At 39.6% G+C, this 26439-nt stretch overlaps 1 long non-coding RNA gene across 1 annotated transcript in view; it reads left to right on the forward strand.

The window, feature by feature from the left end:
- Positions 326 to 26439, forward strand: part of LOC110256027 — a 51596-nt gene continuing 25482 nt past the window's right edge. The window contains exon 1 of the long non-coding RNA XR_002337186.1: positions 326 to 651. This is a non-coding gene — a long non-coding RNA (uncharacterized LOC110256027). The remainder of the gene's footprint in view (positions 652 to 26439) is intronic.

The following is a 26439-nucleotide window of genomic DNA, read 5'->3' on the forward strand; positions in this document are numbered from 1 at the left end:
CAAAGAAGAAAGACCTACTCTAAATTCAATTTGGAAAGTGTATTGAATTCAATTTGATAATTCTCGACTTTGTCAGGACATGTGTTTTTGTGCTTCTTTTTCCACTTGCCAAATCAAACATGCCTATAGCACTATATTGATGTAGCATAATCTTCTACTTAACCCTTTCCTTCTCTGGTGAGGAGAAGGTTGAAATATCATATTGCCTGATTATTTACACATGGGGCAGCCAACCCTCTCTCCCCGCTCCACCCAAGTTGTCCCAGATAGTTGTGTTATGCTGCTGGTTTTCCAGTCTTTATTTATTTAATGAGAGCTAGAAACATAGAAAACAATTGCCTCTGAGCACGTGTATGGATTTCCTTGCAGGAGTCTGAGCTGGCAGTTATTTTAATTAGCAACACATTTTATAAGGGCAGAATCAGAAATGGAAACATGTCAAAGCCTCTTTAGCTATTGAGTTTGGCAGACTAACATGCGTGTGCCTGGGTATGGTAATCAGCTCTTGACTCCCCTCCATCTCTCCCAAGAGAGCCATGTGAACATACAGAGCCCCCTACTTGGATATGGGAGGACTTATCAATATCACACACCAAATGCTGAAGATTCAGGAGTCCTCTTGAAGCCACTTCTGGGGAAAGTCTTCTCAAGGTAAGCCTGAAGTCATTCCTCTTTTATCTGCCCCCAGACCAATTTATCTGTTCTCACTCCCTTATGAGAATCAATCCTTCTCGATATGCATCTCAGTTTACTAAGTTTATCTCTCTAACATCTACTCTGTTTTGAAATACGATTTCCCCTTTTTATTACAATTATTTCCCAGAATCCTGAAAATATATGTGTATGTATATACTATTACAACTTGAGATACAGCTGAGATGAATCAGGGTATATTAATCCCATCTAAAAACACAGCCAACTATGAATACTGTTCTAATAGGGAGATATCCTCAATGACTGAGGATCACACAGTACCATCTCTGTTTCTCTATCCTTTTATCAGTTTCAATCGAGAGTCACTGAATTTATTTCTGTGCTAGACATAAGCTAAATACAAAGGATAGGAAGAAATAGGTCTGTGACTTTAAGAAACTCTCAATTTAATAGGGGGAAATGACCAATGGACTAGTTTAAAACAAAATGGTAAGGGTGGTGATAGATATATACACAGTTTCTTTGGTTTGCAAGGGACAAAAAACAATTTGAAACAGCTTAATAAAGATGTAACACTTGTTGGAAGGAGGAAAACACTGCATTAAATTAAAGTCACATTTTGGGAGCAACCAAATCCCCTGGGATGAGCTAGAAGAACTTAGAGCTTCTCCCAGGGTCTCTAATTCTCTCACCCCTACTTCTTAGTGTCTCCTTTATTCTATGCCTCTCCTAAGCTCCTAATAGTTCATTATCTAAATGTAAACAAATATCCCAGACTGAAATTAGTCTCTTGGTAACAATTTAGAAATTTCAGGGCAGACTATGTGATTGGATTAGATATTCATCTCTGGTCTAGTCAGCTGTGGCCAAGCGATAAACTGTCTGCCATGGCTAAGCGGCAGTTATTTTATGCAAATGCAAATCAATATTCTGAAACTCCTTACATGCAATCTCTAAGATTGAGAGAAACAAAGAATATTTTCCTATTCTATGTTGTTTTTTTTTCTCCAATAAGACATTAAAGTCAATAGATACCTTTAAATGATTGGCTAGTTTAGTCACATTTCTTTGAAGAACACATATAATCAGTGGGAGTCAATTCAAAACTTTTAAAAGATAAAAATGGAGGATGGAAGACAGGAAAAGAAATCTTGTATCCTAGGAAACACAATGCACTCAGATTTCTAATATATATTTGATGAAATTCTCCTTTTCGGAATGTTCAATTTTTAGGTCAAAGATGCCAAGATTGTGGCTCATTTACTGGGATGTCTTAGCACCAGTTGTCAGAAGCCCATAAAAAGAATGGTATGATTAGAATGTACTAGAATCCTACTCCTATAATTTCTAGTTTCAAACAAGCCCTGGTTCTGTCCCACAGACAGCTCCTGAAAACTGTAAGTCCTCTTCAAGGTCACCCAACTGAACACCTAGATTATTATTTTTTAAAAAATCTTTTCCATCCTGGTCCAAAAACACATAGATTATTATGATCTGTCACAATGCCTCAGGAACAAAGTTAATCTGTTTTGGAGCAAATTTAGGTCCAGATGAAAGAGAACAACCTTGACTCTTGGGCACATGGACTCCCATTTAATATTTGTTGTTTTGATATTTAGCAACACATTTAAAAATGTAAGACTGCTTTTGCTTTGATAAGCTGATGTCCTAGAGTTAAACTCCTGGCAGAAAATCCATGTCTTCCCAGGAGGTAGCTACAATAAAAAGTAGAGATGGTATTGGCTGCAAACTTTACCATCATGCTAGGTGGAGTCATTTTTCATTCATTTTCAAGCATTCATTCAACCAACATGTGGTTCCTATTGAGCCCCTCCTGCCTGGGAGGTTCAGTGGGAATCCAAGGCAAACCACAGCCACTAAACACACACTGCTTCCAGTTAAGCAGGAGAAATACATAAGAACCCACATAGCTAAACAGCAAAGCAGAGGGTACTAAATAATACACAAAGCATTAAAGAGTCTGGAAGAGAATATAGTAGCTAAGATGCCGGACTTTGGAAAACTGAAAAACTGAGGTTTCAACACCAGGCTTGCTACTCCTAGCTATCTGACCCTGGTCGAGTTTTTACTATCATTTAACTTTGGCATTTTCATCTGTAAAATAAGGATAATAAGAATATTCACCTCATAGGGTTGTGGTGTATATAAAGTTAGAAAAGATTGAAAAATAATTTGTCATTGGATGGATAAAATGGCATTTTTCCTAGGCCTGAAGCAATTGTTTCCATATTTGAAAAATAACATAAATAATAATGTTATTATACATGTTAACTGAACAAAATTTAGAGAATACAATAAGTGTTAAAGAAGAAAAACAAACTTCAATTCCAGCTTCTAGAGACAAACACTACTGAAATTTTGGTAACCCTCTGTCTGGCCTTCTTTCTTCTCATATATTATTACATGTAACAAAGAAATAATATGGGTAAATTTTCTATATGTTAGAGTCAAATAAACTAGTTATTTCCTTTATAATTTTCTATTGATTTTTATTTTAGAGGGCTTAATCCATTCCAAAATTCATATACTGTATTTTAACATGTACTATATTATAGTGTGTCAGCTGGGGCTTCCTAAACTCTCTTTTATAATTCAAAGATAAAAGGACAAGATTAAATAAGAAATAAACTACAAAATAAAGGAAAAGATATAAAGAAAGAAAAGGAAAAGTCCTATTTTAAAAAGCTCAAAAAGAAGTTACTCACTCATTAACTCATGTTTACCTACAAACTACGTGCTGTTATACTAGGCTCTGATGATCATAAAGCTTAATTGGATCTTGTTTTTGTCCTAAAGAGGGAAAAATGCTCTTTCAGTGAACTTAGTCTGACCAAAGGCAGCTAGATGTTCTTATTAAACTATATGCCAACAGGAAAAGGAAATCAATGCACTGCATATGGAACTTCTACCCTGCACGATATATAAAATACCAATTACCTCTCAGGGAAGCCCTGAGAGGTGGGTATGAGAGCCCATTTCACATATGAAGAGACTGAGGGCAGAAAGGAGATGTGAACTGGCCTAGGTAACAGGCAGGCAAACTAGAATTAGAACCAGCTGGCTTCATAGGTGTATAATCCATGCAGTTGCGTGGGAACTAGTGCTCCAAAAGGCCCCAGGTGTCACCATCTTGAATTTTTTAATAACGTTATCTCTGAAGTTACGTCTTATAAGTGAAGTCTAATGTTCTGGGAGCCTAGAGCCCTCAGCTCATGTGCACCCTCCTTTCCCACCACCTCCCTGGCTGCCTGGAAGGGTCCTTGGCCTCCTGTTCCCTGATTCCAGCTCCCCACTGCCTGGCCTTCCCTTCTCCACATACAACCACTGGTTTTCCACCCAGGGCAGTGATGGGGTCTTGTTGGCTGGAAGAGGCCTGCCTTCTGCCCTTGCTCTCCACTCCAGGGTGGGCCTGTGGGCATGGGAAGAGTTAGTGTCAGGCACATGCCCTGCAGCATCTCTGGACAAGGCAAGGCAGTGGCCATCCTTGCCATGGGCTAGCAGCACCTCACACTTCTGGCAGGAAACACGGTGGGTATCTCTTACTCTCACACAGGTACCAAGAGAGTCCCTGCACCAAGGTTGCAGTCCCTTAGGGAGTGATCCTATGGGAAGGGGAGAGTGACTTCCCATCTGGGGCCTCTCATTTTCACTTTCCATGCCCCATGTCTTTTCCATGAGTTCTGCCAATTATGTAGCAGGCCCTGCCAGGAATCCAGACCAGAATGACTTCAAAGCCTTTGTTTCCTGCAACATCCCACAAGGTTAGTAATCATGTGCAGCAAAATGTGAGTTTGAGGTCAGAGGGCTTCAGCCAGCCTCACATAGGAAGTCCTGGCAGGAACTAACAGCTCCCCTGCAGTACCTCTGGGGCTCTGTACCCGCTGCCGGGAGAACATCCACCATTCTTCCTGCCCAAGTAGTAGCTTTAATCATGCCTACATTGTCTCTCTCCTTCCTTCTCTCCCCATGGGATAGACCTTCTGTTTATCTGTGCAGAAGCATCTCTTTCTATCTGCACCATCCTCCAGAGAAATCATGCCAGTGTTAAAAAATGGATAGCAGTGGTGGATACAGGTCGTGGAAAAGCCTTGAATGCCTAAAAGAAAGGAAGTGAACTGGGGAGGAGACAAAGGGAACAGGGCGAAGGGGGAGGATGACCAACTATCCTGGTTTTCACAGAGCTGGGGAGTTTCTCAGGATGCAAAATTTTTAGTGATTAATCAGACAGCTTGGGGCAAAATAGGGTGGTCAGTCACTCTAGAGAATTACATCACAGAAATAGTGACCACTCACAATGCCAGTGTTTCACAAATCTCACTTAGGCAACAACCATGTGGAAGTCAAAATGGATTATTATCCCATTTTATTTATGAAGAAACAGGGGCTCAGAGAATACAGTGATTTACTCCAAATAAATTTGTTAATAAGTACCGGAATAACACTGCAAATTTTTATCAGTTAACAATATAGAAATAATGGTGTCTGATAACTGAATAAATATGCTGAGGAAGAAAGAGAAGGCGGGATTTTGAGTTGACTGAGAGGAGAATATTTCCTTGAAAAGAAATAGGGAAATTAACAGGAAAGAATTGTTTGGGTTGGAGTATTTTACACTCTGAATCCCCTGAGTGACACAAAATTCCTCAGTGGGCCAGGGTCTTAAATGTACTCAGCTAAAATCATGTTCTCCTAATCAGTCTATCTGTCTTGGATGCTGCAAAGCTCTGAGACACACCTTGGCAATGACTTTTTGCTTCTACTCAGGAAATATTCTAGGTTACCTTCCTAAAAAGATAAGCATAAGAACTGGCAGTAAATTACTGTGAGTGTACAGTGAGCAGGAAACGAGCAATGTGTAGCCAGTCCTCTGTAAAGGACTGAGTATGGGAAGCACAAAAGCAGCCCAGAAGTGAGGGGCAGGGGGAGAGGTTGGGATGCTGTCTTTAGGATTTCTTTTTTTTCACTTACTCATTAATTCATTTCTTTAAAAAATCAATTTCCAGAAACCATTCAGGGAATGCAAAGTCACGGTCCTGGCACTGAGAATCACATTTATCTACCACTGAAGAGCACAGGTTGTGACCTCTGCTATAATGTAGGTCTGTCAGCGTTTAGGGGGAAGTTTCCAGCAGAAGTAATGTAAATGGGACTTGAAGAACAAGCTAAGAACTTTCCAAGTAGAAAGGGGTAGAAGAGAGCAACTCATTCCCTTATTCATTCAACCAATATTTAGTGGCTACAGTGTACCCGGCCCTCCTTTAGGTGACTTGTCTCAAGAATATTGGCTCAGAGATTAAGTTCAAGGCTATCTGGAATCAACTTCCACTACACTGAGACTCCTCCAGAGAGTACCATGACATTCTGGAAAAAGGCAGAGGCTCTGGGTGGAAGATAGGGGTTGGGTCCAAAGATGAAGTCCCCTGCAGTCCTCTGCTGCAAGCTTACCTCAGAGTGATGTAGGTACACAGAGAATCTGTGGAATGGGTATAAGAAACATAGACACCACTTTTTTCTTTTGTCTTTTTTAAATTTTATTTTATTTTTTGTCTCTTTAGGGATGCACCCAGGGCATACTGAAGTTCCCAGGCTAGGGGTCAAATCGTAGCTGTAGCTGCCGGCCTACACCACAGCCACAGTAATGCGGGATCTGAGCTATGTCTGCCTGCACCTACACCAGCTCATGGCAACACCAGCTCCTTAACCCACTGATCCAGGAATTGAATCTGCATCCTTATGAATACTAGTCAGGTTCTAAACCTGCTGAGCCACAACAGGAACTCCAAAGCTACCACTTCTTAAAGCACATACCATGTCCCCAGCACTGAGCTACATCATATTTTATTTTTTAAATTTTTTTGGCATTCTCTCTCAGTTCCTTTTCTTTTTTTCTTTTTTTTAATAGTTATTTCCCCAATACAATTTTATTTGCTGCTGTACAGCATGGTGACCCAGTTACACATATATGTACACATTCTATTTTCACACATGATCATGCTCCATCATAAGTGACTAGACAGAGTTCCCAGGGCTACACAGCAGGATCTCATTTTAAGTTCATCCTAACTTTGTTTCTGATGTCAAAATGAAATGTCAGAGAGATTAAATTCTTTACTCAAGGTCATACGGCCAATAAGTAAGAGAGTCCAGTGCCTTTCTGACTCATATTCTATGGTCTTACCACAGCACTGGACTTTCCCCAAAGCATGAAACTAGTATATGACTATTTAATCATGAAACCCTTAATCCTTCATATCTTACATTCCATGAATTGCTCTACTTTTATAGTTATCATTACTCTTTCTACTACTATAAAAGTTAATAACTACAAAGCAGGAACTACACCTAGGCTCTTTTAGGCTCTTCCAGTAGGGAATAGCTAGATAAAATTACTGGGTGAGCTTTAAGATCACTCCTACTCTTAAGATGCTGACTTACTGAAAACTCCAGAATAAGGCTCAGAAGCAATCTTGTTACGTTTCACTGGTGAACAACACCCTTAAAATTCTCCCTCCCTACCCTTCCAACTTTTGGTTTGTCTTTTGTTTTTGTATGTTTGTTTTACTGTGCATTTGCTTAATTCCCCCAAAATGCTAATAGAAGTTATTAAACTTGTGCAAGACCTCACATTATCAATCTAGGCTATCCAAATCATATGCTAGCACTGAATGTTTCGTGGATATTATTCCTCTTGGTTACAATTTATGACAACCAAACAGAGATTTTGCTACAAACAAAGTTGTAATTACAAATTTCAAAAAATAAAAAATAAAAGTATCTGGGCAACACAGAAAGGCTATATCTCTGAAATTGACTCTTGGTTTTTGGAAGCAGAAGTGGGACAGGGAGAGGGGGAGGAGAGAGGATTATGCCTCCTAAATTCAAATATTTCCACCCAGAGAGCAGCTGAGCCTCACTTCTGTGGCCGAGAACTTCGACTCCAGTTTCCATCTGGTTTCCATAAGGCAAGGGAACTTGGCGAATGACGGGCCACGTAAGTGCAGCACGTGCACATCCTAACCACGAGCACCAGTAAAAGAAGCCAGAGAGAATGAAGAAATCTCTCTCCATCCCTCTGTAGCGTCTAGGGCAGGAAAAATTGCTTTAGAGATAAATGGAGTTCTCTTCCACCCTGACGGGAAGGTTCATACGGAACTAACTATTTAACTGCACCAAAAATGCCCACACCCTCAATGATGTGGTATTATCAATTATTCTAGAAATGTCAAATATATCTCCAAACTCCACTGCTGCAGTTAATTCTATTCAGGCAGCAGGATCTAAGATAAGGAGCCTAAACTTGGATCCAAATGGATATGACAATTCTCTTACTCACTTACTGTGGAGCTTTGAACAGAGGACTTAAAATGTTGTAAAAATATGCAGAGTAGCCCTAATTTATAAGATTGTTATTGATGATATATATAAAATATCCTGTACACAGTAGGAATTTAGTGAATAATTAATTAAGGTTGGGGTGATGTTTTCTTCCAAGACTTGTAGTTATTAAAACCTGCTTTCCATGTATCTGGCACTAGGATCCTGCACAGGCATTGCCTCCTGCTCATCCCCCCACTTCAATCTCTTTAACACACCTTTTTTGTTTTTAATTTATACAACTTGGAGTTCCTGTCATGGCTCGGTGGTTAACGAATCGACTAGGAACCATGAGGTTGCGGGTTCGATTCCTGGCATTGCTCAGTGGGTTAAGGATCCGGGATTGCCGTGAGCTGTGGTGTAGGTTGCAGATGTGGCTCAGATCCCACGTTGCTGTGGCTCTGTCGAAGGCCAACGGCTATAGCTCCGATTAGACCCCTAGCCTGGGAACCTCCATATGCTGCAGGTGAGGCCCTAGAAAGAGACCAAAAAAAAAAAAAAAAATTATACAACTTACATTGTTTCAGTTCAAAGGTCATGGGAAATTCAGTTTGAAAGCCATCTCCAACTCCCTCACCTTACAGAGGAGAATACTGAATATGCTGCAGCAGAATAAAAGGCCCAGTGATCCCCAGGATGTACAGCAAGTCAGTGGCCGGTCTGGAGCTACTCCAGTGACCTGACTCGCAGTTTTTCTGTCAATTATCTCACTTGCTGTCATAAATCTTCCTGAAGCTACAATGATTTCAAACATCCCTCTAAAAGCCTCAACATAGAATTACACAGCTAGGATGGATCTGAAAAGGCCCCTATATTGCTGTTTATAACAGCAAGTTAGTCTGAACGATGGCTCCTAAAGATGCTTATTCCCTAAACAAGTGAATGTCACCTTAAAAGAAAAAAGGACTTTGCACATGAATTAAATGAAATATTGAGATGGGGAGACTATTTAAGTGGGCCCAATATGATCACAAAGGTCCTTATAACAGATAAGTAGGAGGAGTCAGGGTCAGAGAGAAGGCCATGTGACTAATGCACATAGAAGATAAAGAAATGAGCCACAGGCGAAAGGATATGGATAGCCTCTTTTTTTTTTTTTTTAATTGTTATTTCCACAATTCTTTTTTTTTTCTACTGCACAGCATGGTGACCCAGTTACACATACATGTATACATTCTTCTTTCTCAAATGATCATGCTCCATCATAAGTTACTAGACATAGTTCCCAGTGCTACACAGCAGGATCTCATTGCTAATCCTTTCCATAGGTAATGGTTTGCATCTATTAGCCCCAAGCTCCCAATCCATTAATATTGTAAAAATGGCCATACTACCCAAAGCAATTTACAGATGCAATGCAATCCCTATCAAATTACCCATGACATTTTTCACAGAACTACAACAAACAATCCAAAAATGTATGTGGAACCACAAGAGACCCAGAATTGCCAAAGCAATTCTGAGGAACAAAAACCAAGCAGGAGGCATCACTCTCCCAGACCTCAGGCAATATTAGAAAGCCACAGTCATCAAGACAGTGTGGTACTGGTACCAAAACAGACAGACCAGTGGAACAGAATAGAGAACCCAGAAATAAACCCAGACATCTATGGTCAATTAACCTTTGACAAAGGAGGCAAGAACATAAAATGGGAGAAAGACAGTCTTTTCAGCAAGTATTGCTGGGAAACCTGGACATATGCAGGCAAATCAATGAAACTAGAACACACCCTCACACCATGCACCAAAATAAACTCAACATGGCTGAAAGACTTAAATATAAGACAAGACACCATCAAACTCCTGGAAGAGAACAGAGGCAAAACGTTCTCTGACATCAACCTTACTCATGGTTTCTCAGGTCAGTCTCCCAAAGCAACAGAAACCAAAGCAAAAATAAACCAATGGCACCTAATCAAACTGACAAGCTTTTGCACAGCAAAGGATACCAAAAAGAAAACAAAAAGACAGCTTACAGAATGGGAGAAAAGAGTTTCAAATGATGCAACTGACAAGGCTTAATCTCTAGACTATACAAGCAACTTACACAACTCAACAGCAAAAAAGCCAACCACCCAATGGAAAAATGGGCAAAAGACCTGGATAGGCATTTCTCCAAGGAAGATAGACAGATGGCCAACAAGCACATGAAAAAATGTTCAACGTCCCTGATTATTAGAGAAATGCAAATCAGAACTACCATGAGATCGCACCTCACACCAGTCAGAATGGCCATCATTAATAAGTCCACAAACAACAAATGCTGGAGGGGGTGTGGAGAAGAGGGAACCCTCCTGCACTGTTGGTGGGAATGGAAGCTGGTACAGCCACTATGGAGAACAGTATGGAGGTACCTTAGAAATCTATACATAGAACCACCATATGACCCTGCAATCCCACTCTTGGGCATATATCTGGACAAAACTTTCCTTTAAAAAGACACATGCACCCACATGGTCATTGCAGCTCTATTCACAATAGCCAAGACATGGAAACAACCCAAATGTCCATCAACAGATGATTGGGTTAGGAAGCAGTTGTATATATACATAATGGAATACTACTCAGCCATAAAAAAGAATGAAATAATGCCATTTACAGCAACATGGATGGAAGTAGATACTCTCATTCTGAGTGAAGTAAGTCAGAAAGAGGTAGGCAAATAACATGATATCACTTATATCTGGAGTCTAAAAATTGCCACAAATGAAACTTTCTACAGAAACGAAAATCATGGACTTGGAGAATAAACTTGTGATTGCCAAGGGGCAGGGGGAGCGAGTGGGATGTATGGGGCACTTGGGTTAATAGATATAACGTATTGCCTTTGGAATGGATTAGCAATGAGGTCCTGCTGTGTAGCACTGGGAACTATGTCTAGTCACTTACGATGGAGCATGATAATGTGCGAAAATAGAATGTGTACATATTTGTGTAACTGGGTCACCATGTTGTACAGTAGAAAAAAATTGTATTGGGGAAATAACTATTATAAAAAATTGATAATAAATTAAAAAAAGAAATAGTATTAAATGTTAAAAAAAAGAAGTTAGAAAACTACACACATAGATATATATGTTAATTATTTCTGTACCCTTTGTGCTGGTCTGGAATAAATGAAGAAGACACAACCCCTATCACCTTTAGAGAAAGGGTCAGGCTGAGTTTCCTTCTTTTTATCATCACCGAAGACCAATGATTTCATTCCATTATTTCAAATATAGGTCATGAAAATACCTTTTCATTCTAACTATAATATTAGTAAAAACAAGTTAATAATATATTCACTATATAATATACTTAGGAATTTGTCATTAATAAAATAATAAAACTAAAAATTATTATCTGTTAATTTAAACAGAGTGATTGCTTCTTGTCAAAGTAAATTTTCTAAAATTTACCTTCAATCCAACAAATCAATTTATCATTGGGGTGAGATTTTATTTTATTTTATTTTATTTATTTATTTTTTTGTCTTTTGAGTGCCGCACCTGTGGCATATGTAGGTTCCCAGGCTAGGAGTCCAATCAGAGTTGTTGCTGCTGGCCTATGTCACAGTCACAGCAATGGCGATCTGAGCCGCGTCTGCAACCTACATCACAGCTCACGAAAATGCTTCATCCTTAATCCACTGAGCGAGGCCAGGGGTCGAACCTGCAACCTCATGGTTCCTAGTGAGATTCTTTTCCACAGCACTACGATGGCAACTCTGAAAATTTTTTTCAAAAATATCTATTCTGGAGTTACTGTTGTGCCTCAGTGAAAACGAATCTGACTAGCATACCTGAGGATGCATGTTTGTTCCCTGGCCTCGCTCAGTGGGTTAAGAATCTGGCATTGCCATGATCTGTGGTGTAGGTCGCAGACCCGTCTCAGATCTGGCGTTGCTGTGGCTGTGGTGAAGGCCAGTGGCTACAACTCCAATTGGACCCCTAGCCTGGTAACCTCCATATGCCACAGGTGCAGCCCTAAAAAGACAAAAATAAATAAATTTTAAAAATTTAAAAAACACAAAATGTCTATTCTGTGATAATAAATATGGGGAAAGAATATGAAAAAGAATGGATGTGTGTATGTATAACTGAATCACTTTGTTATACATCAGAAATTATCACTACATTGTAAATCAACTGTACTTCAATAATACTTAAAAAAAAATCTAGCACGAGCTTTAAATGCACATTTTTGAATAGCTGCTTTTCCTATTATTTTAGCCCAAATGAAGCTCACCTCCTTAGTTTCCTCTTGGTCACTGGGATGGCTACTTCCTTAGTCACTTGGACTCATCATCATTCCCCAGACACCATAGTGCTTCATTTTCTCCTTGCCAGGATTTGGCTCTGCTTAAATCCACCCTTCCCTTGCTATTTTTGCTGCTATTGCCCTGCCTTAGGCTGTCTTTAATGTCACTTAGTTGAATCTCTGGCTGTTTACAGATTGAACTTTCTAAAGTCTGGCATCTAACTGTACCTAAAACCTTCAGTGGCTCTCCAGGCTATGTTCAATAAAGCCCATACTCCTCAATTTGTCAAGTCAAGGGCCTCTGTGATCTGATTCTCCCTAGACTGACAATCATATTCTCTATTATATTCCCTGATGATTCCCAAGATATAGCTCCATTTCCCTAGTCACTTTTCTCTACTCTGTACTGTGTTCATGCTGTCAACTCTACTTATAATATTTTTCTTTATTTCTTTTTTTTTTCCCTTGGAAAATGTACTTTTCAGGATCAACCCTCCAGATCCCAGAGCAAAGAGGCAAATTATTACTATGTACTGCCTTCTGAAATCATTCTTCTTCTGTTGGAATTACACTCCCTTCCAACCTCTCCTTTGTGCTGTATGAACCTCAGTGAGTCTCTAATAAAACTTTCCCAATATGAGATTTATTTCTTTTGCATGTGCTTATATGTACCCCCAGACTGGAAGTTAGTTGAAGGAAGGGGTTCTGTTTTATTAATTTCTGTAACTCAGGAATAGTTCATACTGAGCTAGGAAGCAGTCTTCACAGCAAGAAAGATCAGGGGATAATTGATTAAGGGGTATCAGAGGAGACAGAGATGAGAAGAGAGAAGAGTCAAAGAACACTTTAGAACAGAACAGACATGAGTAGTAAAGAACTGATAAGCGCTTTAATCTCATGGTCTTAAAATGTCTCTAATATCAGAGTCTCTTTATGTTTCAGTTTTCCTTGGAGTGGCGTCCTTTGGTATAGCATTCACAATGGGAGGTTCTATGCCATTTTACAAAATGCTACATGCACTTATGCTCCCCAGTGTTCTTCATGACCTGTCCAAAGGAGAAAGCATTTATTAATGTTTCCTAATTAGTAAAGGGCGGTCTGTAGAAAGGGAATTAAAAATGGAAAAGGAAGTGTGTGTCATTCCTCTGGGCTTTCATGAGGATGATTCAGTATTGGGCTTTGTATACCTTTTGTAAGTCAAGAATAAGCTTCCAAATTCTGACTTAAGAACTTAGATCTAGCTGTCCTTTCCCTAAGCCAGCACCTCCTTTGCTTTTCACACATTTCCTGTTTTGTACAATGAGAGAATCAGGGGAAAATGTTTCTGTTTGTTTAAAAAATTAATGTTTTTGCTAGTTATAAAATCAGCATGTTTACTGCATTGTATTTGGAGAGTACAGAAAAATACATAGAAAAAAATCCACTACCAATTGTAATTACTGTAATTTGGAATATATACTTCTGGTCTTCTTTTCTCCCTCAGTGGAGTCATTCTTTCTATATACTGTCTCATAAACTGCTTTTCCACTTAAAAGCAGTTTCCTATTCAGTAAACATGGAACAACATGTTATTAAAAGGCTGCATTTTATTCCACTATAATTTATTTACTTAATTCCTGGTTATTGGCTATTTTGGTCATCACTCAATGTTTTTGGTAGAATGTATTACATTATTATATTAGTTTCAATCTCTCTCTCTCTTTTTTTTTTTTTTTTTTTTATCTTTTTAGGACCACACCTGCAGCATATGGGTATGTGGATGGGTCTTTTAACTTCACTTGAATGGGAGCATGATATTGAGCTATGGAAGGGATGGAGGTATCCCATACCTTGGGTGAAACAAGGGAAGCTGGGAGAGGTAGTTTATCAGTTTCTGGATGACGGAGGGGGGAGGGGTCGGTGATGGAGAAAGGAGTGAGAAGCATAAGGGAGGCTCTGAATTTAGACAGAATATCTCTGCTGAGAATTGGGGTTGGGCACCTGGGTAGTAATAAGAAAGAGTAGCTGAAGGTTGTTCCTGGTAAGAGGCAATTTGGAGAAGGCACTGTTAACAGATTGGAAATTATGCCGTCAATCCCCACAGTGGAAACTTGAGAGGGGTGTGTTTGGCCTGCAAATTCACGCAGTGCTGAGTAAGTGGCCCCTGTGTTGATAAGAAAGAAGACTGGCTTACCTGCTCCCAGTAGAGTTACCCTGGGCTCCAATGGAGTGATAGGCTAGGGCTCCAAATGGAGCTGTAGCCACTGGTCTATCCCACAGCTAAGCAACACCAGATCCAAACCGTGTCAGCAACCTATACCACAGCTCACAGTGATGCCAGATCCTTAACCTATTGAGCAAGGCCAGGGATCAAATCTGTGTCCTCATGGATGCTAGTCAGATTCATTTGTGCTGAGCCACAGCAGGAACTCCTATATTAGTTTCTTATTGAACTAATTGTAACAAAAGTAATTGTAACAAATAACCACTAACTGAGTGACTTAAAAATTTATGCTTTTATAATTCTAGAGGTCAGAATCTCAAATTAGTTTCACTGGGGCTAAAGTCAAACTATCATGCAGGCTGGTTCCTTTGGAGGATCTGGAGGAGAATCCAGTTCCTTGCCCTTTCTGGTTTTTAGAGGCTATCTAATGACCATGTGGGTGCATGTGTCTTTTTAAAGGAAAGTTTTGTCCAGATATATGCCCAAGAGTGGGATTGCAGGGTCATATGGTGGTTCTATGTATAGATTTCTAAGGTACCTCCATACTGTTCTCCATAGTGGCTGTACCAGCTTCCATTCCCACCAACAGTGCAGGAGGGTTCCCTCTTCTCCACACCCCCTCCAGCATTTGTTGTTTGTGGACTTATTAATGATGGCCATTCTGACTGGTGTGAGGTGCGATCTCATGGTAGTTCTGATTTGCATTTCTCTAATAATCAGGGACGTTGAACATTTTTTCATGTGCTTGTTGGCCATCTGTCTATCTTCCTTGGAGAAATGCCTATCCAGGTCTTTTGCCCATTTTTCCATTGGGTGGTTGGCTTTTTTGCTGTTGAGTTGTGTAAGTTGCTTGTATAGTCTAGAGATTAAGCCTTGTCAGTTGCATCATTTGAAACTCTTTTCTCCCATTCTGTAAGCTGTCTTTTTGTTTTCTTTTTGGTATCCTTTGCTGTGCAAAAGCTTGTCAGTTTGATTAGGTGCCATTGGTTTATTTTTGCTTTGGTTTCTGTTGCTTTGGGAGACTGACCTGAGAAACCATGAGTAAGGTTGATGTCAGAGAACGTTTTGCCTCTGTTCTCTTCCAGGAGTTTGATGGTGTCTTGTCTTATATTTAAGTCTTTCAGCCATGTTGAGTTTATTTTGGTGCATGGTGTGAGGGTGTGTTCTAGTTTCATTGATTTGCCTGCATATGTCCAGGTTTCCCAGCAATACTTGCTGAAAAGACTGTCTTTCTCCCATTTTATGTTCTTGCCTCCTTTGTCAAAGGTTAATTGACCATAGATGTCTGGGTTTATTTCTGGGTTCTCTATTCTGTTCCACTGGTCTGTCTGTTTTGGTACCAGTACCACACTGTCTTGATGACTGTGGCTTTCTAATATTGCCTGAGGTCTGGGAGAGTGATGCCTCCTGCTTGGTTTTTGTTCCTCAGAATTGCTTTGGCAATTCTGGGTCTCTTGTGGTTCCACATACATTTTTGGATTGTTTGTTGTAGTTCTGTGAAAAATGTCATGGGTAATTTGATAGGGATTGCATTGCATCTGTAAATTGCTTTGGGTAGTATGGCCATTTTTACAATATTAATTTTTCCCACCCAGGAGCATGGAGTATCTTTCCATTTCTTTACATCATCTAATTTACTTGATTAATGTTTTATACTTCTTGGCATATGAGTCTGTCACTTCCTTGGTCAGGTGAATTCCCAGGTATTTGATTTTTGGGGAGATGCAATTTTAAGGGTATTGTATTTTTGTATTCCTTTCTTATTATTTCATTGTTAGTACACAGAAATGCAACTGATTTTTGGATGTTAATTTTATATCCTGCTATTTTGCTGAATTTGTTGATCATTTCAGTTAGTTTTTGGGTTGAGTCCTTAGGGTTTTCTAAATATAGTATCATGTCATCTGCATACAGCGACAGTTTTCCCTCTTCTCTTCCTATTTGGATGCCTTTTATTCTTTCATTTGTCTGATTGCTGTGGCTAGGACTTCCAATACTATGTTGAATAACAGTGGTGAGAGTGGGCATCCTTGTCTTGTTCCAGATTTGAGTGGGAAGGCTTTCAGCTTTTCCTCATTGAGTATTATATTTGCTGTGGGTTTGTCATAAATGGCTTTGATTATGTTAAGGTATATTTCCTCTATACCCACTTTGGTAAGAGTTTTTATCATGAATGGATGCTGGACTTTGTAAAATGCTTTTTCTGCATCTATTGAGATGATCGTGTGTTTTTTTACATTTCTTTTGTTAATATGGTGTATGACATTGATTGATTTGCATATGTTGAACCATCTTTGTGAACCTGGGATGAATCCCATCTGGTCGTGGTGTATGATCGTTTTTATACGTTGTTGGATTCGGATGGCTAAAATTTTGTTGAGAATTTTTGTGTCAGTATTCATCAAAGATATTGGCCTGTAGTTTTCTTTTTTGGTGGTATCTTTGTCTGCTTTCGGAATTAGGGTGATGGTGGCGTCATAGAATGTCTTTGAGAATGTTCCTTCTTCTTTAACATTTTGAAAAATTTTAAGGAGGATGGGTATAAGCTCCTCATTGTATGTTTAGTAGAATTCACCTGTGCAGCCATCTGGTCCTGTACTTTTATTTGTAGGGATTGTTTTTATGACGTATTCAATTTCATTTCTAGTGATCAGTCTGTTCAGTTGGTCTCTTTCTTCTTGATTCAGTTTTGGCAGGCTGTAAGATTCTAGAAAATTGTCTCATTTCTTCCATATTGTCAAATTTGTTGGCATATAGTTGTTCATAGTATTCCCTCATGGTTTTTTGTATTTCTGTAGTATCACTTGTGACTTCTTTTTCATTTTTTATTTTGTTTATTTGGGTTTTTTACTCTCCTCTTCTTGGTGAGTCTTGCCAGAGGTTTGTCAATTTTGTTTACCTTTTCAAAGAACCAACTCTTGGTTTTATTTATTTCTTTGATTGTTTTTTGAATCTCTATTTTATTGATTTCCCCTTTGATCTTTATAATTTCCTTCCTCCTGCTGACTTTAGGTTTTGTTCTTTTTTCTAATTCATTTAGGTGTTGGGTTAAGTTGTCGGTTTGAGGTTTTTCTTCTTTTTTGAGGAAGGCCTGTATGGCTATGAATTTCCCTCTGAGCACTGCTTTTGTGGCATCCCATAGAATCTGAATATGTGTCTTCATTATCATTTGTCTCAAGGTATTTTTTAATTTCCTTCTTGATTTCCTCATTGATCCATTGGTTTTTTTAGTCTTCATGTAATAAGTTTTTTTCTCATTTCTTTTCCTGTGGCTGATTTTTAGCTTCATGCCATTGTGGTCAGAGAAGATACGTGAAATAATTTGTATATTCTTAAATTTGTTGAGGTTAGCTTTGTGCCCAAGTATGTGATCAGTTCTTGAGAATGTTGCATTTGCACTTGAGAAGAATGTGTATTCTGATTTTTTTTGGATGTAAGGTCCTGAAAAAGTCAAGTAAGTCTAACTTTTCTATTGTGTCCTTTAGGTCTGTTGCCTCATTGATTTTCTGTCTAGAGGATCTGTCCATTGTTGTGAGTGGGGTGTTAAAGTCTCCTACTATGATTGTATTCCCATTGATTTCTCCTTTTATGTCTGTTACTATTTGTTGGAGGTATCTGGGTGATCCTATATTAGGGGCATATATATTGATGATTGTAATATCCTCTTCTTGAATGGATCCTTTAACCATTAAATAGGATACTTCTTTGTCTTTCTTTATGGCCTTCATTTTAAAGTTTATTTTGTCTGATTTGAGTATTGCACCTCCTGCTTTCCCATCTTGTCCATTTGCATGAAATATCTTTTCCCATCCCCACTTTCAATCTATATGTGTCCTTTGTCCTATGATGAGTTTCTTATAGGCAGCAGATTGAAGGTTGTTGCTTTTTTATCCAAACTGCCCCTGTGTCTTTTAATTGGAGCATTTAGTCCATTGGCATTTAAAGTGATTACTGATAGATACGTATTTATTGCCATTTTAAACCTTGTTTTCCAGTTGATTCTATGTTTCTCTTTTCTTCTTTTCTTTTTTGGGTTGGATGGTTTCCATTTATTTTATGCTTGAGTATTTTTCTTTTCAATTTTTGTGAATGTAATGTTTGGTTTTGATTTGTGGTTGCTCTGTTTTTTAAGCATGTTAAGCTCTTCCTATATCTCCTTGGTTTTTCCTGATAGTCATATAGGCTCAGACACATCATTAAAATAAAAAAAGAATCTATATTTTCTTACTTACCTTCCCCACACTGTATGATTTTGATGTCTTTTTTTTTTTTTAACATCTTCATGTTTAGATCTGTATGCTGGCTTATTTAAGTGATTGCTTTCCAATTGTGGTTTCCTCCATCCTAATTCTTCTTTTTCTCTTTTTTTTCCTCTCTCTTTTTTAATTTAGAGAAGCCCTTTCAGTATTTCTTTTAGAATGGGTTTAGTATTGCTGTACTCTTTTAGCTTTTGTTTCTTGGAGAAATTCTTTATTTCCCCTTCTAATTTAAATGATATTCTTGCTGGATAGAATATTCTTGGTTACAAATTTTTTCCTTTCAGCACTTTAAATATATCTTGCCACTTCCTTCTGGCCTGTAGTGTTTCTGTAGAGAAATCAGCTGATAGCCTTATGGGGGTTCCCTTATAATCAATGCTTTGATTTTCTCTTGCTGCCTTTAGGGTCCTCTCCTTATCTTTAACTTTTGCCATTTTTATAATATGTCTTGGTGTGGGCCTGTATGGGTTCAGCTTGTCTGGGGCCCTCTGTGATTCCTGTATCCTGATATCAGTATGCTTTATATTTGGAAAGTTTTCAGCCATAATTTCTTCAAATATATTTTCAATCCCCTTTTCTTCTTCTTTTCCTTCTGGAATTCTGATTATGTATAGACTGGCCTGCTTTATATTATCCCATAGGTCTCTTATGTTGCTTTCATGTTTTTTCATTTGGTTTTCTGCAAGCTGTTCTGATTGGGTGATTTCCATTATTTTATCTTCCATGTCACTAATTTGTTCCTCTGCATTATTCATTCTGCTCTTTATTGCCTTAAGCTCGGTTTGTATCTCTGCAATTTTCTAGTTTTTCTTGGCTCCTCCTTATATTTTCTAGTTCCTTTCTAAAAGAATCTGCATTACTGTTCATATCCTTTCTTAATTCCTTCAGTATTTTCAATACCTCCCTTTTGAACTCAATGTCTGTCAGACTGCAGAGGTCTGTTTCACTGTTATCTGCTTTAGGTGAATTCTCCTATTCCTTTAACTGGGAATGGTTTCTGTGCTTCTTCATCTTGCTTGTGTTTTTCTTTTTCCATGAGTTCAAGGAAGCCAAACTGTAGTCTTGTGAAGCTACTTCTATGTAAGAATACCCCTTTGTATTTTTGGGGGGTTACTGTCTATTTTTGGCATGGGAGTTTGAATATTTGCTATCTCTTTCTTCCGTGTGAGCAGGCTGTTGTTCCCAGGATGCTCAGTGTTGTTTTCAGGGAGAAGGAGGCAATGGGTAGGGCCAGCAGTCAGTGCCTGGTCATTGGGCTCTCAATAGCAGTAAGGAGCTGTAGGAGGGTGGCTCAGGCTACTCCTAGTTGCAGGGCCCTGGGAAATGGTAATAAGCTTTAGGCAGATCTTCAATGTGACCAGAGCATTTGGCAGTAGAAACAGCAGGGTGCGTGAGTTCCCAGGTGAGTGAGAGCAATAACAGCTTGTGTTTGATTGCAATACCCTCCTGTGAGGCAACTGGAACCGCAGGTGGTGCCTGTTCAAGGACCCCTATTGGGAGCAGGCCATGAACATCTCTACAGTCAGTAATAACTGTGGTGGTTTGCCCCCGCCACTGGGAGACCATGCATGAAGAAACCCGTCTCACTTAGCCCACATATGAGGTGTTGTAAAGGGTGCTCCTAGTTGCAGGATCCTGGGAAGTGACAGATGAGGCATGTGGGTACTGCCTGGAACATTTGGCAATGGCAACAGCAGGGCGGGTTAGTTCCCGGGGGTGCGAGAGCACTAACAGGTGGTGTTTAGTCACAATGCCCTCCTCTGTGGTGCCCTTTAGGTGAATGGGGCTGCAAGTGATTTTTGTTCAGATATCGCCAATGGCAGTGGGCCACGCCCACTTCTGGAATCAGGGATAACAGCGGCAGTTTGCCCCGGCTGCCCCCAGACCATGCAAGAAGCACCCTATTCCACTTAGCCCACTCAGGAGGTGCTGCACCAGGTGCTCCTAATTGTAGAGTCTGGGGAAGGGACAGTGACCAAGTGTCTGGGGGTCACTCAGAGCATTTGGCAGTGGCAAATGCTGCAGGATGGGTGTGTTCCCAGGGGAGTGAGAACAAAAGCGTATGGTGTTTGGTTGCAATGCCCTCTTTTTTTCTTTTTTGGCAACCCCTTAGGTGATTGGAGTCACTGGTGGAGCCCACTCACAGCCCCCATTGGTGGCAAGCCACGCCTTCCTCTGGCATCTGAGACGACCGCCACAGTCTGTCCCTGCCACCTGTAGATCGTTCAAGAGGCACCACGTTGCACTTAGCCCCCTTATGCCCTTAGCCCACACAGTAGGTGCCTGGCCGCTGGTAGCCTGCATAAGAAGCGCCTAATCTCCCTTAAACAAGCAAAAGGCTTCTCACCGCCCCCACCCTCTAAGCCTGTGGGTATGTGCACACTCTGGAACAGGGAGTTTCCTATGGTGGCCCGCCCCTCCTCCTCTACCCTCCCTGACAGTGGCGCCTTGCCTCTTCTGTGGGTCCGGACCTTCTCCTGGGTTCCCTCCGCCATGATGTTCTCCTCCTTAGCCTGTGGTGCACTGCTCCTTAGCCCCTCATGCCATCCCCAGTCCTATCTCCAGGACTGACCTCCAGAGCCTGAGTCTCAGCACCCAGCCCCTGCCCAAGCGTCTCAGGCTGTGGTGTCTGTGCCAGTGGTTCAGATGATCTGTGCGGCTCTCACTGTGCTTTGCTGTTCTCAGTCCAGCTGCTGTGCTTTTCTCGGGGACTCTGAGGTCCCACCAAATCAGCCAATCTTTTGTCAGTTAGGTGGCTTCCCAGGAGGTCGGTTCCTTTTCTCCTTCACAGCTCCCTCTGGGGAATGCTAGTCCCCTCCTGATTCCTTTTCTTTTTTTCTACCCAGTTATGTCAAGAGTTTCTTGCCCTTTTTGGAGGTTTAAGTTATTCTGCCAGCATTCAGTTGATGTTCTGTGCAAGTAGTTTTACATATAGATGTGGTTTTTTTGCTGTGTTTGGGGGAGAAGGTGTGGGGGGGCTCTTACTCCTCTGCCATCTTGCTCCGCCTTAGTCTTCTAACTTCTTCATCTGTTCTTTCAGACACAGAGAATACCTACTACATAAACAATTTCCAAATGTCATTATATGAGTAAGCACCTTAAATAGAAATTCAGTGCCAGTAATTGGATCTATTAAAAAGTTAGCATTTTTTAAAAGGAATAATTGATTTTCCTATAATACCATTGTTTCATTTGTTAAGATATTTTTAAAAATCAGTCTGCTTTAAAAACATAAACCCTTATGTAGTAATGTTACTTTGTTTATGTGATTCTGAAGTCCTGAATAATTCCTGGGTGAATCCACTTGTTCTAAAACTTGAAGGTACTTGGGGGTTCCGTCGTAGCTCAGTGGTAATGAACCCAGATAGTATCCATGAGGATGTGGATTTGACCCCTGGCCTCACTTAGTAGGTTAAGGATCTGGTGTTGCTGTGAGCTGTGGTGTAGGTCGCAGATGTGGCTTGGATCCCATGTTACTACGGCTGTGGTGTAGGCCGGAAATTGTAGCTCCAATTCAACCCCTAGCCTGGGAACCTCCATATGTCATAGATGTGGCCCTAAAAAAAAGTAAGATAAATAAATAAGAACACCATAAATCAACTATAATGGAAAAAATAAAAATTATAAAAATTTAGAAATAAATTAAAAATAATTAAATTAAATTAAATTTGAAAGTACTTTAAGAGAATTACTGCCTGACAATGTGCATTTCAGAGCCAGAAGATGCCATTGAGACCTTTTATCTTATTTTATAGAGGAGTAAACTGAGACTTGTGGGGAGGTAAAAAATTTGCCCAATATGTCACAATTAGTCACAGAGTTCAGTCTTATTCCCTATCCACAATTCTTGCATTCATCACATAGGCCTCTGGCTTTCCATCACTGTGGCAGCCCTTGGCACCACCCTACATGAAGCAGAGCTTGTTAGCTAAGCCAGGACAAGAAGCCTCCCAGGTCCATCAGATTTCCTTCTTCTGAAAACAGGCAGGCCTCATAGAAGAACAAAATCACTGAAGCTTCACCTTTGAGGAATATGGGGTGTTATTAACCTTGCCACACCAGTCCTCTGGTTATACAGCTGCAGCCTCCTGCATGCAGCCCACCAGGCCCCAGTGGGTCTTCCTGCTAATGCCATGTCCAACCCAGAAGACCTAGGATGATTCCAATCAACCTTCCTGTGGACGCATAATGAATCTATGTTTAAATACACACATGTCGCAGTACAATGAAGGGAGATTCTGGCTTGTGACAAAGTCAAGATCGTGCATGCAAACACAGCAGTAGAACTGTGAATTATGAAATGTGCCCCTCCCTATAGGCCCAGGATTGCTTCTCTTTATGGAAGTTCTTTCTTACAGGTTGTACACCTTCTAAAATTCTACAGCTGTCACTAAACACAATAACTAGGCTACGTTCTTTTCCCAAACAACTCAGGAAGGTCACTATATTTCACCTTGATGACACCTTAGTATCTAAAGAGAGGTGAATGGTTCTTCTTCCCTATGGCTTCCTCTCACAGGAGATATGGATCTTTCTTCTCAGTTACTCAGGGGGTCTGGCTCTAACATAAACCACAGAAAATCAGCCTGAACCTTCCCTGTGGCTGAGAAAGGTAGGACAGAATGGATGTGTTTTCAGATCAACTCAGATGCTCAGGTCTTCAGAGGGTGTTATGGACTGAATTGTGACCCTTCCCCCAAATTTACATGTTGAAATCCTAATCCCTAGTACTTTAAAATATGACTGCACTTGGAGATAAGATCTTTAAAGAGGTAATTAAGGTTAGATGAGGCCATAAGGGTAGGGCCTCAATCCAATATGACTTGTGCCCTTACAAGAAGAAGGAGGGACACCAGGATGTGTACACACAGAGAACAAGCCATGTGAGGACATAGTGAGAATATGGACAGGATCTGCAAGCCAAGGAGAAACCAAACCTGCTGAACTCTGATCTTGGACTTTCAGCCTCCAAAACTGTGACGAAAGAAATTTTTGTTCTTTAAGCCATGCAGTCAGTGGTATTTTGTTATGGCAGCCCTAGCAAGTTCATACCTAGAGTGATCCAGAAACTAACATGGATCTAGACTTTGATTCTAAAACCCAGAACCCAAAGGGTGCAAGAGGCTTTATGTTTTACATCATTTGTCACGATTGAATCTGACCAATTTCCCTTCAGAAGAAGCACAAGCCAAGGTAACCAATCCCTAAAATAATGGAAGGGAAGAATGGTGACCTTGGAGCAAGGTGGATTTCTTTTTGGCATTCATGAATCAGGGTCACATTTCATAGAACAAGCCACAGTTGTCTTGCCCAAGAAAATGTCTAGTCTATCAAATATCCTTAGCCTATACCTTACAGTTATGGCATATGTAATGAGAGCTCATAAACTCAAATACCCCACTTATTTGAATTTTTTGATAGGATTATACTAAAGTTTATCTTTATACAGGCATAAATGAAGTAATAAAGGAAATCAATCAACTTCAAGGAACTGGTATATTTACTTAGCTCAGCTTCAAATTCTTTAGAAATATGAATTTGCATGTAAATAATGATGGCATCAAAGCTAAAACACTCACCTCTCTTCATAAAACAGCTCACACCCTTTTCTCTCTCATCCTAGAAGAATGGTTCTTTATCCTTGTTCACTTGAAAGTTGACTTGGAGAAATTAGAACGATAATGAAAATCTAACAGAACCCATAGAAATGAGAGGAAAGGATAAGTATGATTTTATTTTAATGCTTAAACATCTCCAAATACAGCAAAAATATCTAACACATAGTAAGCACTGCATAAATGTCATTTCTATTCTCCTTTCCCAATTATCTAAACAGTTAAGTTTTACTATAATGATAGATTTAGGTGCTAAAGTGTCATGAAAATTCCTAAGTTATAAAGCTGAAATGGAATTAGAGACCATCAACTCCTTTATTCTAAGATGTAGAAACTGAGGTCAACAGGGGTTAGTGATTTATTTAAGTTCATTTTCTCATAAATAAATAATTTTTGTGTAGCAAGCACTGGGCTGGTCATGGCCTCCACTTAACCGATGTCAGTAGCACACACACATCCCCTTTCCCGTTGTGACAAACAAAAATGTCTCTCCGAGGACAAATAGGAAAATTTTTCATATTGTTTATAATTCTCCAGAAAAATTATAAGTGCCACCATTGCACTTTAAAACTGCTAACATGATTTCACAAACATTAGCTCGTGAAATTCTCGCAATAGGTCTTTAGACTTGGTTTTCCAACCCCTACATTACATTTTTCTTGTAAACCAGCTTTTTCAAGGCTCCAAGGGTAACTTGAAGGCAAATATAACAACTTTGTTGAATAAGTTAACATTTACCCTTTTTCTGTGCTTTCTAATTTAAGCTTGGCCCTTTAGTCAATATTTTAGTGGTGCCTCTGCACACTGGCTGTAGGGAAGCTTGCAATGCTTCTCAGGCTTGTGAATGAACCAAACAATACTATACTTGCTGTGCTTCAAACTGGTCTTAGATTACTGATGCTAAAAAAAAGAGTGACAGTGGTAAATTTCTCCAGAAGAGAATTTACAAAATGTAAGCAGCAGCATACATGCAAGTGCACGTGGACACACACACATATACACATTCACACACACACACACACACACACACAATCTGCTCATCTGCTTAATACTTTGGAATATATCAGAGACAGAAAGAAATGTCTTTTTGTAGAGTTTTGGTCACATTTTAGAAAGGAGAAAAATAGCAGCTCATGAGGAGTTACTTCAATTTTTCCAAGGCTATTATTAAAAATAAAACCTCGCTTCTGGCCTCTGATACAACATCTAGTACCAGACTAGCTTTCCTACCATGAACTATAAAACTAGGAATAAATAGATTCCTGCTATGGTGCAATGGGATTGGCAGCATCTCTGGACTGCTGGGACACATGTTCAATCCCTGGCATGGCACAGTGAGAAGGATCCAGCATTGAAACAGTTGTGGTATAGCTCACAGCTGTGGCTCAGATCTGATCCCTGATCCAGGGGGAACTCCATATGCCATAGAGTGGGAAGGAAGGAAGGAAGGAAGGAAGGAAGGAAGGAAGGAAGGGGAAGGGGAAGGGAAAGGAAGGGAAGGGAAGGGAAGGGAGGGAGGAAGGAAGGAAGGAAGGAAGACAGAAAGAAAGACAGACAGAAAGAAAGACAGACAGAAAGACAGAAACACAGAAAGAGAGAAAGACAGAAAGACAGACAGAAAGACAGAAAGAAAACTCCTAGAAACAAATAATTATAAAATTAAATTTAAAAACAGTATTTGCAAAAGCATGAAAAACATAAAATTCTTTTAAATAAATGAAAGGTGTACAAAACTTCTACATCAAAAACTATAAAATTTTCTGAAATTAAAAAAAAACCTAAAAAAATGTATAGGTATACTCTCTCTATAGATCAGAAAACTCAATATTGTTAATATGGCCATTCTCTATAAATTACCTCATAGATTTAATGCAACCTCAACCAAAATTCTAAATGACAAGATGACTCAAAAATTTAGATGGAAACATAAAGGGCCATAAATAACAAAAATAATTGTAGAAAGAACAAGGTTAGATAAGTTATGCAATTTAATGCAAAGATTTACCATAAACTTTCTTAAGCAAGATATCACCCCACTGACTAAGGATATAGACATAGAACAAGAAGGACT

This window comes from Sus scrofa, chromosome 1 (assembly GCF_000003025.6).
Source record: "Sus scrofa isolate TJ Tabasco breed Duroc chromosome 1, Sscrofa11.1, whole genome shotgun sequence".
Taxonomy (NCBI): Eukaryota; Metazoa; Chordata; class Mammalia; order Artiodactyla; family Suidae; genus Sus; species Sus scrofa.